Source organism: Sciurus vulgaris (genome assembly GCF_902686455.1).
Source record: "Sciurus vulgaris genome assembly, chromosome: 6".
In the NCBI taxonomy this organism is placed as follows: Eukaryota; Metazoa; Chordata; class Mammalia; order Rodentia; family Sciuridae; genus Sciurus; species Sciurus vulgaris.
In genome coordinates this window covers 87,837,282-87,854,346 of record NC_136466.1, presented here as the reverse complement: position 1 = coordinate 87,854,346, position 17,065 = coordinate 87,837,282, and the positions used below count along the sequence as shown (strand labels likewise).

The following is a 17,065-nucleotide window of genomic DNA, read 5'->3' as shown; positions in this document are numbered from 1 at the left end:
TTAGAACTACATAATAAAGACCAAAGCTAAGAAATATGTGTTTACTTCTGACTTCAACAACAATTACCTGTCTCTACTTGGGCAAGTCTTCTCACCTTTTTTGTCTCTACTTTCTTATTTACTGAATGGAGCAAATTCTAAAATTAATTTCTGACTGGTGCCACATTAAAAGAAGCTTGTAAAGGTATTCATATATTTAGTTCCAAGATACTTAAAGAATGTGAAGTAAATCAATTACAATACTAAAATACTTGTTAAATGCTCTGGCATAGGCACAAATATGCCAGATATATGCAAATATACCACTGTAACAGAGGCATTAACTGTTTTATAATTATTTGCATAGACCAAAAATATAAATCCAGCCAGAGAATTTTACATCAAATATATAGCACACGATTCCTCGCCGTTTCAAAATGCTGCCGAGGCCCTAGGACCTGCGACTGCCACCCCCCCCCCTCCCCCCGGGCTCGGAGGGGGAGCGACTCATGGGGCGACCGTAAGTTTTATCAACAAACTGCAGTATCTTCAGAGTCAAAATGACATCATATTCCACCTCTGCCCAGTGTTCAGCATCTGACAGTGCTTGCAGAATCTCTCCAGAACGAATCAGTAAGGTAGACCAAAATTGCCACTTTTGAAGATTCTGCAGGCGGCAGGTGCACAAGGTGAAATGTTCACTGTTAAAGAGGTAATGCACTACCTAGGCCAGTATATAATGGTGAAGCAGCTTTATGATCAACAGGAGCAGCATATGGTATATTGTGGTGGAGATCTTTTGGGAGAACTACTGGGACGTCAAAGCTTCTCTGTGAAAGATCCAAGCCCTCTATATGATATGCTAAGAAAGAATCATCACTTTAACCACTGCCACTACAGCAAAGTACAGAGGAAAGTTTTGGTTCCAGAAAAAGAACTGAAGAGGGTAATATTCCCACACTGCCTACCTCAGAGCATAAACGCAGAAATTCTAGAGGAGATGAAGACTTAATAAATTTAAGCCAAGATGAGACATCTAGGTTGGACCTTGGGTTTGAGGAGTGGGATGTAGCTGGCCTGCCTTGGTGGTTTTTAGAAAACTTGAGAAACAACTATACACCTAGAAGTAATGGCTCAACTGATTTACAGACAAATCAGGATATAGGTACTGCCATTGTTTCAGATACTACAGATGATTTGTGGTTTTTAAATGAGTCAGTATCAGAGCAGTTAGGTGTTGGAATAAAAGTTGAAGCTGCTGATACTGAACAAGCAAGTGAAGAAGTAGGGAAAGTGAGTGACAAAAAGATGATTGAAGTGGGGAAAAATGATGACCTTGAGGACTCTAAGTCCTTAAGTGATGATACTGATATAGAAGTTACCTCTGAGGATGAATGGCAGTGTACTGAGTGCAAGAAATTTAATTCTCCAAGCAAGAGGTACTGTTTTCGTTGCTGGGCCTTGAGGAAGGATTGGTATTCAGATTGTTCTAAATTAACACATTCTCTCTCCACATCTGATATCACTGCCATGCCTGAAAAGAAGGAAAATGAAGGAATTGATGTACCTGATTGTCGAAGAACTGTTTCAGCTCCAGTTGTTAGACCTAAAGATGTGTCTGTAAAGGAAGGAAATTCTAAACTTTTTAATCCCTGCAATTCAGTGGAATTCTTGGATTTGGCTCACAGTTCTGAAAGCCAAGAGACCATCTCAAGCATGGGAGAACAATCAGATAACCTTTCTGAGCAGAGGACAGATGTAGAAAATATGGAAGATTGCCAGAATATCTTGAAGCCATGTAGCTTGTGTGAGAAAAGACCACGAGATGGAAACATTATTCATGGAAGGACAAGCCATCTTACAACTTGTTTTCACTGCGCCAGAAGATTGAAGAAGGCTGGGGCTTCATGTCCTATTTGCAAGAAAGAGATTCAGTTGGTTATTAAGGTTTTTATAGCATAGCTGAATCAATAGCAGAGAAATATTAGGGGTACCAGGTCACACATCAAAATGTCAGTATTGACCATCTCTACTAAGTGTAGCCCATGTGTTCATTTATGCGCCTAAACATCTGTGTTCTGGATTGGTTTTGCTTTGAAACTTGTATTGAACTTAAGACTGAGTATTTTAGATCTAGATGATCAGTTTGGGACTTCATTAACATGAAAATGATTCTCCCTCCAAAGATGAAGATCTGGGAGGGAACAATTACCAGCATAAACATAAACATTAATTCATTCATTCACTTAGCAAATTATTTGAAGATTAACCCTTTCTTTAATTTTATTCCTTGCCCTTCTATTATGTAATGTTATTCTGGTGTCAGAATCCAAGGTAGTTATTAGAAAAATAGTAGGACTAACCCTGAGAAAACAATCTTATTAGTCAAATTAGGAACTGCTATGGATCACTTTGTGTTGTAGTCAGGATGTCTGGTACAGAGAAGTCAAAAGAAAATGTTTTTTGTTTTCTCTTTTTGTTTTGCAGTGCTGGGGTTTGAACCCAGAGCTTCAAGCATGCGCTCTGCCACTGGTTTTATAAAAGACAGGGTCTCACTGTGTTGAGTGACCCCCTTTTAGTTCTAAAAGAGATAGGATCTCACTGTGTTGCCCAGGCTGTGCTCCAACTCACGATCCTCCTGCCTCAGTCTCCTAAGTAGTTGGGTTTACAGGCATGTGCCACTGCACGTGACGTAAACTAGGTGTAATGGTTATCAAATGTTTTGCTAATAGCCCTAAAATAATTTTGAGAGAGTATATACATTTTTGCACATTTAAAAAAAATCTAGATATAGTTAACATAATGAAATGTACCCTTTGAGTAATCACTCTAAACATGTTATAGGATACTCCTCTAACTGCAAAATATTTCCTTTCGAGACAGTCCTTCAACCATTTCATTGTTTTCACCCTAGATAAGATTTCCTTTTGCACAATTTTAATATGACATCTCAATTTTTAAAATTTAAGTACTTAAAAAGGATATACCAGCTAGTATATTGTATATTATATGTATGCTTTAAAAATATTTTTATCAAAGTTTTGGGGCAGTGTAGATTAGCTGATTAAATTTATAGAAAAGTACCATCACTTAAACTGGCAAAGCCTGTTGTCATTTTAAAATTGATCAGCCAAATCAGATGAAACTTTTAGTCAGAAAATGTTGTGTGTATACACACACACACACACACACACACACACACACACACTCACACACACACACACAGATATATATACATACATACATCTCTGGCACAACCTTCTCAGTGATTAGATTTTAAAAAGAGAAGGCACAGAAGTTTTTAACCAAAGCTCCCCTTGCTTTGCTTTCTAGTATTCATTGTCTCTTAGGAGCCCTCCAGGTTTGGTTCTTTTTTTTCTTCCCCTTCTTTTCTTGGGTCTCTTTGTACCTTTGTAGTTGTTCATACCTGAGTGCAAAGACCTAAAGTAAGGCTTGGCATGAGTGAAAGGATTAGGGAGTATGGCAGTTTTAAAAGGGAAGTAATTAAAGAAAAATGAATATCTCTAATTCTCTTGAGTCATCTTAGGTCACATCAATTTTAGGATAATACATGCAGAAATTGAAGATCTTCAAATTAATTTCCTTATCATCATACATGGTAAAATCTTGACATATCCATAGGGATATGAATACATCATTTTGAAAATGAACTTGGCCAAAAAAATCGCCTGGGTTTCTATTAAAATTGCCCAAATCCCTGGAGACTGATATCTGAGGTCTGGGCTATTTGAACAAACATTCCTGGAGGTGCTGATTCAGTTTTACCACAGAGTACTCTTGTGGAAGCCTTGCCCCAGAAGGAGGGTTTTTCCTTCCTGTTCTTGTAGGTACCAAACAGAAAGTAGGCAGAACAAGATACCTTTATTATTATTAGTTTCTGGAATGGAAGTTTTCTTAAAATGATTTGATTTTTAAGACTATAATACATTCGTGTATTCAGTCTCTCTTACTTTGCACATGAAGCCAAATGATAAAGCTAGTGGTAGAGGGTTACTTAGAATCCAAATTTCATGACTAGTAGATCTTTTAAAAATATTAACTTTCCTTAACTATTTTAAAGGGTGATTCTTGTCAAATTTGGGACCAGTAATAATCTTAAAATATATATCTTCTAATAAATGGTTTTAGAGACTTTGATTTGCAGCCAAAATGAGACTTTAGAGAGAACAATGACTTTTAACACTTTGTTCCAAAAGAAAGAGCTGGTAAATGTCAGGTTTAGCTAATCAAAAAACTGCTCCCACTAAGAGAATGAGTAAAGGTAACAGGACTCTGAACCATTTTCTCCAGTATTGCTTTTTCTTGGGAAATGAAGCCCAAGTCTGGCTCTCTCTAGGCATTTGAGTATGAGAATTTTCCCTCTAGGAAACAAAGCTATTCCTTTGAATTAAATGTTTTGTTAGAACATAGTGTTCTAAGATTTTAGAAAATTTCTTCTCTGTCCCTCCCCCCATATTCACTTTGTAATAGTTTCATAGCTCTCAGTTCTCTTGGATTTTTGCCAAATGCTTTTTTGTAAGTTATAAATCAGAATTTGAGATCTGCAGTTGTGCCCTATAAATCCCTTACACAAATTTGCATTTTTTAATAAGACTTGGAAAACTTGAACATTTTATTTATATATTTGTGATGCTAATTTTGGTACATCCATACCAAAGGCATACCACCTTGTGGCTACTTGGTTTTCTTTCTTTTTCTTCACTGTTCCCCTCACCCCCAACACTAAGTACATTGCCTCGGGGATCCAAGATATGTTTTTGTTTTGTGGTGCTTGGGGTCTGTGTTTGAGTCAGACTTGCTGTTTACCTGCAGAAAACTTTAAACCATTTTCTTAATCTATTTGTGATTTTGTTCTTTTTTCTTTTTTGTCTCTGAAGCAAGGCATAGTTTGTGAAATCTTCAGAGTTAACCAACTCTAAGATAGACCCTTCGTCTTTTAGTTGTGATTATGGGGACATAGGCTCTGCTTTTCTGGAGACAGTACCAGTTTTCCCTTATTTTATCAGCATTCTACTTCTGGTTTGTCTCCTCTCTCCCTTTTCACTTTCATATATCTTCATTTGGACATTAAATTACATATTTACTAATCTCGAATGTTAGGAAGGATTTTTTAAGATAGAAATCATTGGAGTTCTGTATTTTCTGCATAATGCCATAAGACAGTAATGAAATCACAGAATCAGATTTTTTTTTTCTATTTTTAATTTTCTTAGTTGTAGATGGACACAATGCCTTTATTTTATTTTTATGTGGTGCTGAGGATCAAACCCAGTGCCTCACAGATGTGAGATGAGTGCTGTACCACTGAGCCACAACCCCAGCCCAGCATCAGATTTTTTATTTTAGTGGTCATTTAAGTTAATATTTATGATCATGTTATCATGGACAAAAGGTTCAATGCAGAGATGATAATTATTAGAAAAACAATTTCTAGATTGTAGAAAGTCTCCTGTCTCTCACTGTGACTTACTCCCCTTACATTGTTCTTAACAGTAGTTGGTATGCTTTTTTTTAGTGCTTAATGAGACTGAAAATTTAGGCTAAACCTTTAAACTGGTATTTCCATTTCTCCACAGTCCATCTAGGGATATCACATCATGTCATAGGCTGAAACAGTAGATCCAAGTTCAGCCAGACCAGCCTCCAAACTACTACAGACTTGTATAGTTTAAAAATTAGAGTCACTGCCATGTTTTTGTGATGATATTGGGGTTTATAATTTGTATATATTTAGATGTATGTAGTGCTTTGTAGAATGTTACTTGGTTTGGATGAATTTATCTTTAAAGGTCAAGATTATTTGTAACAGGAGGTTTCAAGATGGCGGCCTAGAGGGTGGCTGCATTTCATGTTGCTCCAGGACTCAGGATTCAAAAGAGGAGATATTGAGACACTTGGGACCAACTCAAAGCAGCCGGGTGAGTCTCTCCCATTGGGGAGGCGTCCCGGATGGGACAGTGGTCCCGGAACGCAGGAAACTTTGTGAAGTAGAGCTGCCAGTGAGACGCCCCTCCCCCCGCTGGAGCAGTGAACTCGGACAACTAGGAGCGCCGAAAAGGAGGCCGCTCGGCACAGCACTGGGACTCGGAGCAACCACTGGGGATCCGGTGGCTGCCCAGGGGAGGAGTGGCGAGGAGAGCTGTGTGGACTCAGGACACCGGGGCCTGCCCTGAGGAGGAGGAGGAGGAGCGTGGCCACTTAGATTCGGAGAGACTGCACCAGAGCTACAGGCGGTTGCCAGAAGAGAAACTCCGCGGCGAGCTATTTGGACTCAGAACGACGCTTCTGAACCCCGGGGCCTGCCCTGAGGACGAGGAGGAGGAAGAGGAACGCGGCCGCTTGGATTCGGGGTGACTACACCAAGCTTCAGGCGGTTGCCAGAGGAGAGGCTGCGTGGCGGGCTGTTTGGACTCGGACCACTTCTGAACCCCGGGGCCTGCTCGGAGGAGGAGGAGAAGCGCGGCGGGTCCTTTGGACTCGCAGTGACTGCATTGGCGCTCCAGGCGGCTGCTCAGAGGAGAAGGCAAGTGGTGAGTTGTTTGGACTTAAAGGGACAGCACCTGAACACAGGGGGGCTGCCTGGAGAGGAAGCGTGGTGGGTCGCTTGGTCTTGAGTGGCCGCACAAAGAGCTCCGGGCGGTTGCGCATAGGACCCGTGCAGCGGGTCACGTGGATTCAGAGCCACCCAGAGCGACCACTCCTGAACACTCGGGGGGTTATCTGGAGGAGGAGGAGGAACGGGGAGGGTCACTTCGACTCGGAGTGATTGATTGCCCAGGGCTACGGGTGGTTGGTGGGAGGTGGAGGCACGCAGTGAGTTTCTTGGACTCCTAGTGACCGCACCGGAATACTGGGCAGCTGTCTGGAGGAAGAGGCGTGTGGCGGGTCTCTGGGACTCAGAGAGATTGTACGGGGCCCCAGGTGGCTGCTCAGAGGAGGGGCCGCATAGCCAGGCAATTAGGTGCAGAGCAGGGTCCCAGGATCTAGGAGGCTTCTGGGTGGAAGAGCCGCACAGAGACAGGTTTAGGGCGGAGCAAAGGTTCCAGGCCTGAGGGCATATTCTCTGAGGAGGGGCAGCCTAAGGAGATTCATCTGCAAAGGGTGAGGCTCCCAGGCCCAGGAGGTAGGGCCGGGTCCCTGAGAACTTTGCAGAGGAAGGCAGCCCAGCCCAGGCCGTAGCTGTAATTGAGGGGAACCTCTAGGAGGGTACTGACCAGCGAGACCTCCCCACCGGGTGAGTCTTCCCTGCCGGGTGAGGTTTCCCCACAAGGACGGTAAAACTAGAGACTCAGGCCCAAACAGGCCTTGCCTCAGCCCGCAGCCTAGGTCCCCTTTGGATGACCATTGGTCAACAAGTGGAGGCACCTCTGCCCACTAGCAGGGATTATACCCCTCCTGAAGGCCACCACTCCTAGAGAGGCAGCTTCCTTGTGGAGCTCCGCATTATCAACTTCCTCCAAGACTTCAGCCTACTGAAGGCTAAGGGGGGATATATATAGAAATCTTCAGGGACATTGTAAGTCAATAGAGGAAATCTGCAATATCTCAGCGGTCAACTGATACCTGAACAATATGAGAAAACAAGGAAAGAAAATGCTGCAAACAAATCTAGATGTTACATCAATAAAACCCAATGACAGCATGGCAGAAGAAATGACAGAAAAGGAGTTCAGAATGTACATAATTAAAATGATCAGAGAAGCAAACGATGAGATGAAAGAGCAAATGCAAGCATTGAATGATCGCACCAATCAACAGTTAAAAGAGCAAATACAGGAAGCAAAAGATCATTTCAATAAAGAGTTAGAGATATTGAAAAAAAACCAAACAGAAATCCTTGACATGAAAGAAACAAAAACCAAATTAAGAACTCCATAGAAAGCATATCCAATAGGATAGAACACCTGGAAGACAGAACCTCAGACATTGAAGACAAAATATTTAACCTTGAAAACAAAGTTGAACAAACAGAGAAGATGGTAAGAAATCATGAACAGAATCTACAAGAACTATGGGATATCATGAAAAGGCCAAATTTAAGAATTATTGGGATTGAGGAAGGCCTAGAGAAACAAGCCAAAGGAATGAACAATCTATTCAATGAAATAATATCAGAAAATTTCCCAAATCTGAAGAATGAAATGGAAAATCAAGTTCAAGAGGCTTATAGGACTCCAAATACACAAAATTACAACAGACCCACACCAAGGCACATTATAATGAAAATACCTAACATACAAAATAAAGACAGAATTTTAAAAGCTGTGAGAGAAAAGAACCAAATTACATTCAGGGGGAAACCAATACGCATATCAGCAGACTTTTCAATCCAGACCCTAAAAGCTAGAAGGGCCTGGAACAACATTTTTCAAGCCCTGAAAGAAAATGGATGCCAACCAAGAATCTTATACCCAGCAAAACTTACCTTCAAATTTGACGATGAAATAAAATCCTTCCATGATAAACAAAAGCTAAAAGAATTTACAAAAAGAAAGCCAGCATTACAAAACATTCTCAGCAAAATATTCCATGAGGAAGAGATGAAAAACAAAGCAGCAAATCAGCAAAGGGAGGAATTATCCTAAAGGAATTGTCAAATAAAGGAGGAAACAAGTTGTGTCAAAGAAATAAATAAATAGAATTTAAAAAATGAACCAAATGACCGGGAAACCAAATCATATCTCTATAATAACCCTGAATGTTAATGGCCTGAATTCATCAATCAAAAGACATAGACTGGCAGATTGGATTAAAAGAAAGATCCAACAATATGTTGCCTGCAAGAGACTCACCTCATAGAAAAAGATACCCATAGACTAAAGGTGAAAGGATGGGGAAAAACATACCATGCGCATGGACTCAGCAAAAAAGCTGGAGTATCCATCCTCATTTCCGATAGTGTGGACTTCAAGCCAAAGTTAGTCAGAAGGGATAAAGAAGGTCATTTCATACTGCTTAAGGGAAGCATAAATCAGCAAGATATAACAATCATAAACATCTATGCCCCAAACAGTGGCTCATCCATGTATGTCAAACAAATCCTTCTCAATTTCAGAAACCAAATAGACCATAACACAATAATACTAGGTGATTTTAACACGCCTCTCTCACCACTGGACAGATCTTCCAGACAAAAATTGAACAAAGAAACCATAGATCTCAATAACACAATCAATAATTTAGACTTAATGGACATTTATAGAATATACCATCCAACCAAGAGCGAATACACTTTCTTCTCAGCAGCACATGGATCCTTCTCTAACATAGACCATATATTATGCCACAAAGCTAATGTTAGCAAATACAAGAAGATAGAGACACTAGCATGTATTCTATCAGATCATAATGGATTGAAGTTAGAAATAAATGAAAGAGTAAAACACAGAAACTATTCCAACATCTGGAGATTAAACAATATGCTATTATATGATGAATGGATAACAGAAGATATTAGGAAGGAAATTAAAAAATTCTTAGAGGTAAATGAGAACAAAGAAACATCATATCAAAATCTCTGGGACACTATGAAAGCAGTACTTAGAGGGAAATTTATTTCATGGAGCGCATTTAATAAAAGAAGTAAAAATCAACAAATAAACGACCTAACGCTACAGCTCAAAGCCCTAGAAAAAGAAGAACAGACCAACACCAAAGTAGTAGAAGACAGGAAATAGTTAAACTCAGAGCCGAAATCAATGAAATTGAAACAAAAGAAACAATACAAAAAATTGACAAAATAAATAGTTGGTTCTTCGAAAAAATAAACAAAATTGATAAACCTTTAGCCACATTAACAAAGAGAAGACGAGAGAAAACCCAAATCACTAAAATTCGGAATGAACAAGGAAATATCACAACAGACAGGATTGAAATACAAAACATAATTAGAAGCTATTTTGAAAATCTATACTCCAACAAAATAGAAAATTTCGAAGACATCAACAGGTTTCTAGAGACATATGAATTGCCTAAACTGAACGAGGAGGACATAAACAATTTAAATAGACCAATTTCAAGTACTGAAATAGAAGAAGTCATCAAAAGCCTTCCAACAAAGAAAAGTCCGGGACCAGATGGGTTCTCAGCCGAGTTCTACAAAACCTTTAAAGAAGAGCTCATTCCAATACTTCTCAAAGTATTCCATAAAATAGAAGAGGAGGGAACCCTCCCAAACTCATTCTATGAAGCCAATATCACACTGATACCTAAACCAGACAGAGACTCATCAAGGAAAGAAAATTTCAGACCAATATCCTTAATGAACATCGACGCAAAAATTCTCAACAAAATTTTAGCAAATCGCATACAAAAACATATTAAAAAGATAGTGCACCATGATCAAGTGGGCTTCATCCCAGGTATGCAAGGTTGGTTCAACATCAGGAAATCAATAAACGTAATTCACCATATTAATAGACTTAAAGTCAAGAATCACATGATTATTTCAATAGATGCAGAAAAAGCATTTGATAAAATACAGCACCCCTTCATGCTCAAAACACTAGAAAAAATAGGGATAGTGGGAACATTCCTTAACATTGTAAAGGCCATCTATGCTAAGCCCATGGCTAATATCATTCTAAATGGTGAAAAACTGAAAGCATTCCCCCTAAAAACTGGAACAAGGCAGGGATGCCCTCTTTCACCACTTCTATTCAACATCGTTCTTGAGACTCTGGCCAGAGCAATTAGACAAACCAAAGAAATTAAAGGGATACGAATTGGAAAAGAAGAACTCAAACTATCCCTGTTCGCTGATGACATGATTATATATTTAGAGGAACCTGGAAATTCCACCAGAAAACTCTTAGAACTCATAAGTGAATTCAGTAAAGTAGCAGGTTACAAGATCAATGCCCATAAATCCAACGCATTTTTATACATAAGTGATGAATCTTCAGAAAGAGAAATTAGGAAAACTACCCCATTCACTATAGCCTCGAAAAAAATAAAATACTTGGGAATCAATCTCACAAAAGAGGTGAAAGACCTCTACAATGAGAACTATACAACACTAAAGAAAGAAATTAAAGAACACCTTAGAAGATGGAAAGATCTTCCATGTTCTTGGATAGGAAGAATTAATATTGTCAAAATGGCCATACTACCTAAAGTGCTATACAAATTCAATGCAATTCCAATTAAAATCCCAATGACGTACCTTACAGAAATAGAGCAAGCAATCATGAAATTCATCTGGAAGAATAAGAAACCCAGAATAGCTAAAGCAATCCTTAGTAGGAAGAGTGAAACAGGGGGTATTGCAATACCAGATCTTCAACTCTACTACAAAGCAATAGTAACAAAAACGGCATGGTATTGGTACCAAAATAGAAAGGTAGATCAATGGTACAGAATAGAGGACACGGACACAAACCCAAATAAATACAATTTTCTCATACTAGACAAAGGTGCCAAAAATATGCAATGGAGAAAAGATAGCCTCTTCAACAAATGGTGCTGGGAGAATTGGAAATCCATATGCAACAGAATGAAACTAAACCCATATCTCTCACCATGCACGAAACTAAACTCAAAATGGATTAAGGACCTCGGAATCAGACCAGAGACCCTGCATCTTATAGAAGAAAAAGTAGGTCCAAATCTTCACCTTATTGGTCTAGGATCAGACTTCCTTAACAGGACTCCCATAGCACAAGAAATAAAAGCTAGAATCAACCACTGGGATAGATTCAAACTAAAAAGCTTTCTCTCAGCAAAGGAAACTATCAGCAATGCGAAGAAAGAGCCTACAGAGTGGGAGAATATCTTTGCCAATCATACTTCAGATAGAGCACTAATCTCCAGAATCTATAAAGAACTCAAAAAACTCTACACGAAGAATACAAATAACCCAATCAACAAATGGGCTAAGGAAATGAATAGACACTTCACAGAAGAAGATCTACAGGCAATCAACAAACATATGGAAAAATGTTCAACATCTCTAGTAATAAGAGAAATGCAAATCAAAACTACCCTAAGATTCCGTCTCACCCCAATTAGAATGGCGATTATCAAGAATACAAGCAACAACAGGTGTTGGCGAGGATGTGGGGAGAAAGGTACACTCTTACATTGCTGGTGGGGCTGCAAATTGGTGCAGCCACTCTGGAAAGCAGTGTGGAGATTCCTTAGAAAACTCGGAATGGACCCTCCATTTGACCCAGCTATCCCACTCCTTGGCCTATACCCAAAGGACTTAAAATCAGCATACTACAGAGATACAGCCACATCAATGTTCATAGCTGCTCAATTCACAATAGCCAGACTGTGGAACAAACCTAGATGCCCTTCAATTGATGAGTGGATAAAGAAACTGTGGTATATATATACAATGGAATATTACTCAGCCATAAAGAATGATAAAATTATGGCATTTGCCGGCAAATGGATGAAATTGGAGAATATCATGCTAAGTGAGATAAGCCAATCTCAAAAAGCCAAGGGACGAATGATATCGCTAATAAGTGGAGGATGACACATAATGGGGGGGAGGGAAGGGTTAGTGTTAGGGTTAGAGTTAGGGTTAGGGAGGGGGGCAAGTATGGAGGAAGGAAGGACTGTATAGAGGGTAAAGAGGGGTGGGAGGGGTGGGGGGAAGGGAAAAAATAACAGAATGAATCAAACAACATTACTCTATGTAAATTTATGATTACACAAATGGTATGCCTTTGTGCCATGTACAAACAGAGAAACAACATGTATCCCATTTGTTTACAATAAAAATAAATAAATAAATAAATAAATTTAAAAAAAAAGGATTATTTGTAACAGTTTTTTGAGTATGTCAATGCAATATTGGCTCCTTTAAAAAGTCATTAATGAGAAATGGGTGAATATTCTTGGGTTCTATAAAGCTATTGTATTGATACCTCTTGGTTCACTTTAGAAAGGAGGAAACTTGCTAACCACCTGTTTGGATTTTCTTCCCACAGTTATGTGAATTTCTGAAAGTATGTGGCTTTAGATACTGTGAATTTTTTGTTTTCCATTTAGCCCGCTATGTGCCTGAATTGTTCTGACTTACATCCTAAAGAATCATTTTGATGGTTCTTCCCATTCATGAGTATATAGGTACATGTACACACACATACCCTGTCAAGACTGATGCTGCCTTTGACTGTAGATAAAGAACTAACTGCATTTAAAATCTGCACTTCAAATATAAAGGAACCTGCAAACTCAAAAAAAACAAAAAACAAAAAAAACAAATATATAGCACACAGTATATAGATAAAGATATAGGTGTCTATATTTATCTTTGAATTTGTGCAAATTAATTAGAAAATCCTAAGGCCACAAAAGATTAGATAATGCACAAGCAAAACTGTATTCTGTCAAAGGGTGCATAAATATCCACGTCAGCTTTGAAAAACAAGAGTATAAAAGGGGGGCCAGGGCCATGGCATACACCTGTAATCCCAGCGGCCTGGGAGGTGGTGCCAGCAAAATCGCAAATCCAAGCCAGCCTCAGCAACTTGGCAAGACTCTAAGGAACTTAGAGAGATGCTGTCTCAAAATAAAAATTAAAAAGGACTGGGAATGTGGCTCAGTGGTTTAGTGCCTCTGGTTCAATCCCCAGTACCAAAAAAAAAAGAGTAAAAAGGGTAAAATTTCTCTTGTGCATAGTAAAACTCTAGAGGTCCAATAACAAAGTGCTAGAAAAACAGACCATTGAAATAAAATAGGAAGCATGAAATTAGACAAATATATATATATATATATATATGATATATGTCAAACAAACCAATGGGGCCAGAGGATTGTTTTCAGATAGTGTTGGAGAGACTAGTTCACAATATGACAAATATGTTAGTTATCTCACTTAAAACCACGAGAAGAGTGTCGAACCATCAGGCCCAAGGTGGTGGTGAAGTCCATGTTCAGTGTATGGTTTTCCCCGCCAAATGGTTCTGCTTGGTACCATCCATGGAGGGCCTTTTCCTGTGGCAATTGGTTGCTGAGCCATACAGAATGATTGCTGGCAATGCTATTGACCCAGCCCAAGGAGAAGGAGCACATTGGTCAGTTGGTCTTTGCCTGAGACGCTAAGACAGCCATGGCTGGTCATCTGATTTTAAGGAAATTAGTTGCAGAGAAATTGAATATCCCTTGGAATCACATCCATTTGCAAAGAACTGCAAAAAGGAAAACCAGTTCTTGCGAAGGACTCAGTGAATCCTTACCCTAATTTCAACTTTAGCATCAAGGAGCGTGCTTGCTGCTGAACCTGAGCTACAATTTGGAATTGATATAATGAAGACTAGTTTTCCAGGCCATGATTCAATTCTGGAGTTCTTTCATATTATGAAAGGAAAGTTTACCAACAAAGAATGGGAAACAATCAGAAACGTTAGGGATGAATGGACTCAGCTGGAAATGTTTTATAGGAATTGGACACTGAAGCTTCATAAAGTTTATTGGTGTTGGACTGAGATTTGAATTGCAACAGCTTGAATTTGATATATCTCCATTAAACTTGGATAGGCGAAGTTTATAAGGAAACACATTTGTTCCTGGATGGATGGAAAAGAATGGGCATTCGAGGAAAGTACAATAGATGAACACCATTTTGTTGCAGTAGCTCTTAGGAAACTCAATGGATGTAGACAGGAGGATGTTCCATCCCAAGATCATTCTATACCAACCCAGAGGCAGTTTACTATTCTCACCTTTAACGATTTAATATTATCTGCTGTTCCCATGACATCTAAAGATCCTTCGCTTTGGGACTGTTTTTGCTTCACAGAAGAAATTCCAATCTGAAATGGCACAAAGTCATGATATGATTCCCTACATAATGAAGGGAATTTAAAATTGTAGTCTTCCATATTTACAGAAAAAAAATCAATGCCTCATGGTATCAAATTTTATTTCACAAACCTTTTTTTTTTAAACTGAAAATTTTTACTATTAAAAAAGCAGACTTCTGGTACAATAATGCATTTACCTCTTCCTGCCTAAAATTGCATTGAATTGATGGAAACAGAAAAAAGTTGGCAGAAGTTTACATGTTCATTTTAGAAAAATATAGTAAGTGCAGATATGGAAAAAGGAAACATTTGGATCCCATCTTTCAGAGATAAACTACTTTTTAAAACCTGAGTTATCTCTCCAGACTTTTTTCTTGGTCATTGAATCAATGTTAACTTTTTTTTTCTAATTGGAAAATATCATTTTATAAATTTTTTAAGTTGTTCATCTACTGTTCATAATAACTGTTACATAAACTTTTGGTGGTTATCAAGTACTCTTTTCTATGACTAATATCAGTTAGAATTCTTTTGACCAGAGGTAACATTGTCCAAACATAACTGGCTTAAGTAACCAAGGATATTTATTATATAACCTACATTTCAGAGGTGTCATCAGGTCTTTTTTTTTTTGCCTCAATTTATTGATTTTGCCTTAGACTCATCCCATTCCCAGCATAATGTTATAATTTCTAGTTTTATATCTTCCTAAAATTGCATCAGACAATTTCCCCTTATTTTCCACCCACTCAGATCTGGTCATAGAGAAAGCTAGTGTCTGACTTTTTTTTTTTTTTTTTTTTTTTTTTTTTTAACCTCTGTTAGATATAGAATCTGTTGGAAAGGAAAAGGCTAAAGGAGGTTTGGAATTATGGCACTGAGGTGAAGCCCACTGCCTGGCTTAAGAAAGATGTGCCATAATACACTTCTTTTCTTCTGTGGTAGGCATTTTGGTTGCCTGTATTATGTTACTGTAAGTGGTGCAGTGAATGTCCCAGTACATTTTGAGGCACATACTTAATTATGTTCTTAAGAAAGTTTTTAGAACTGGAGTGACTGATTGAAAGGACTTATTTTTAGAGCTTTGGTAAGTATTACCATATTGTTCTTCAAAAAGGCCGTCCAATTTACACTTCCTTTTAGTATTTATATTATGACCATGCTTATCTGTATACTCCCTGGTCAACCATAGGTCTTATCTTTTTTTTTTTCCCCATGTATTCAATCTTTGTCAGTATAACTGAAGAATGGTGTGTCATTTTTTGATTTTGTATTTCTTTCATTACAAATGAGGTTGATAAAAAACATTACTGGTTATTTGTATTCCTTTTTTTTTTTTTTTTTTTGTGGTTTTGGGGATTGAATCCAGGGCCTTGTGCTTGCAAGGTGAGCACTCTACCAACCGAGTTATTTCCCCAGCACTTGTATTCCTTTTTTATGATCCTCTTGTTCATTGTCTTCATCTGTGTTTATTTTAGTAAATAGGACTTAATTTAAAATGTGAACATAATATATTAAGATGCCAAGACCATCATATTGATGACAGAATCTATTATATGGGTGTAGTGCATGTCTTGGGAAGTTAGTCTTGTTGTCGTTAAATATCAAGAAATAATTTCATTGTTTCTACCTCTAACATTTAAAGTCTTGTGTAAACTGTAAAAAAAAAAAAATAGGCAATTTGTTAATTAAAAATCTTGGAATGTTTTATTCTTTTTATTTTATTAAGCATGCTGTTATTCCAAGCATACTAAGTAATGTGTTTTAAAAAGATCAAGTAGCATTTATAACACAGAAAGTATTATTATCACTAGCATGAGTGTAATGGTGATATGAAAACCATTTGTCATGTCATTATGATAATAAAATGATTGATAGTTTAAAAATTTTTTTAAAATATAAAAACTATGAGAAAATCAACTTCTAAATGAATTAAAAGTTTAAATATGAAATATAAAACTAAGAAACTTAAATAAAAGATAATGAATGAAAATATTTTGTGGGCTGGAGTTGTGGCTCAGTGGTAGAATGCTTGCCTAGCATGAGGCACTGTGTTCGATTCTCATCATTGCATATAAATAAAGAAAGAAAATAAAGGTCCATCAACAACTAAAATATGTATTAAAAAATAAAAATAAAATATTTTGTGACTTATCTGCAAGGAAAGAACCTAATAAAATTCAAAAGTATAAGCCATAAGGCAATAGAAGGATGTATGAATTTCTCCTCAATAAAAGATACCGCAAAAACATAATAGCAGATAATAAGTTAGGAGGAGATGCTTAATATTATAAACTCAAGGACTA

The 17,065-nt window shown here is 38.0% G+C and overlaps 2 pseudogenes across 2 annotated transcripts; both read left to right on the top strand.

Annotated features, from left to right (window-relative positions):
• The first annotated feature begins 418 nt into the window (after positions 1 to 418).
• On the top strand, positions 419 to 5,801 carry LOC306664108 (protein Mdm4-like; annotated as a pseudogene). The gene has a single exon. The product of its transcript is annotated as a protein Mdm4-like (transcript).
• An 8,095-nt stretch (positions 5,802 to 13,896) lies between these two features.
• LOC306664791 (L-aminoadipate-semialdehyde dehydrogenase-phosphopantetheinyl transferase-like) lies at positions 13,897 to 15,169 on the top strand (annotated as a pseudogene). Its single transcript has one exon. The product of its transcript is annotated as an L-aminoadipate-semialdehyde dehydrogenase-phosphopantetheinyl transferase-like (transcript).
• The last annotated feature ends 1,896 nt before the right edge of the window (positions 15,170 to 17,065 follow it).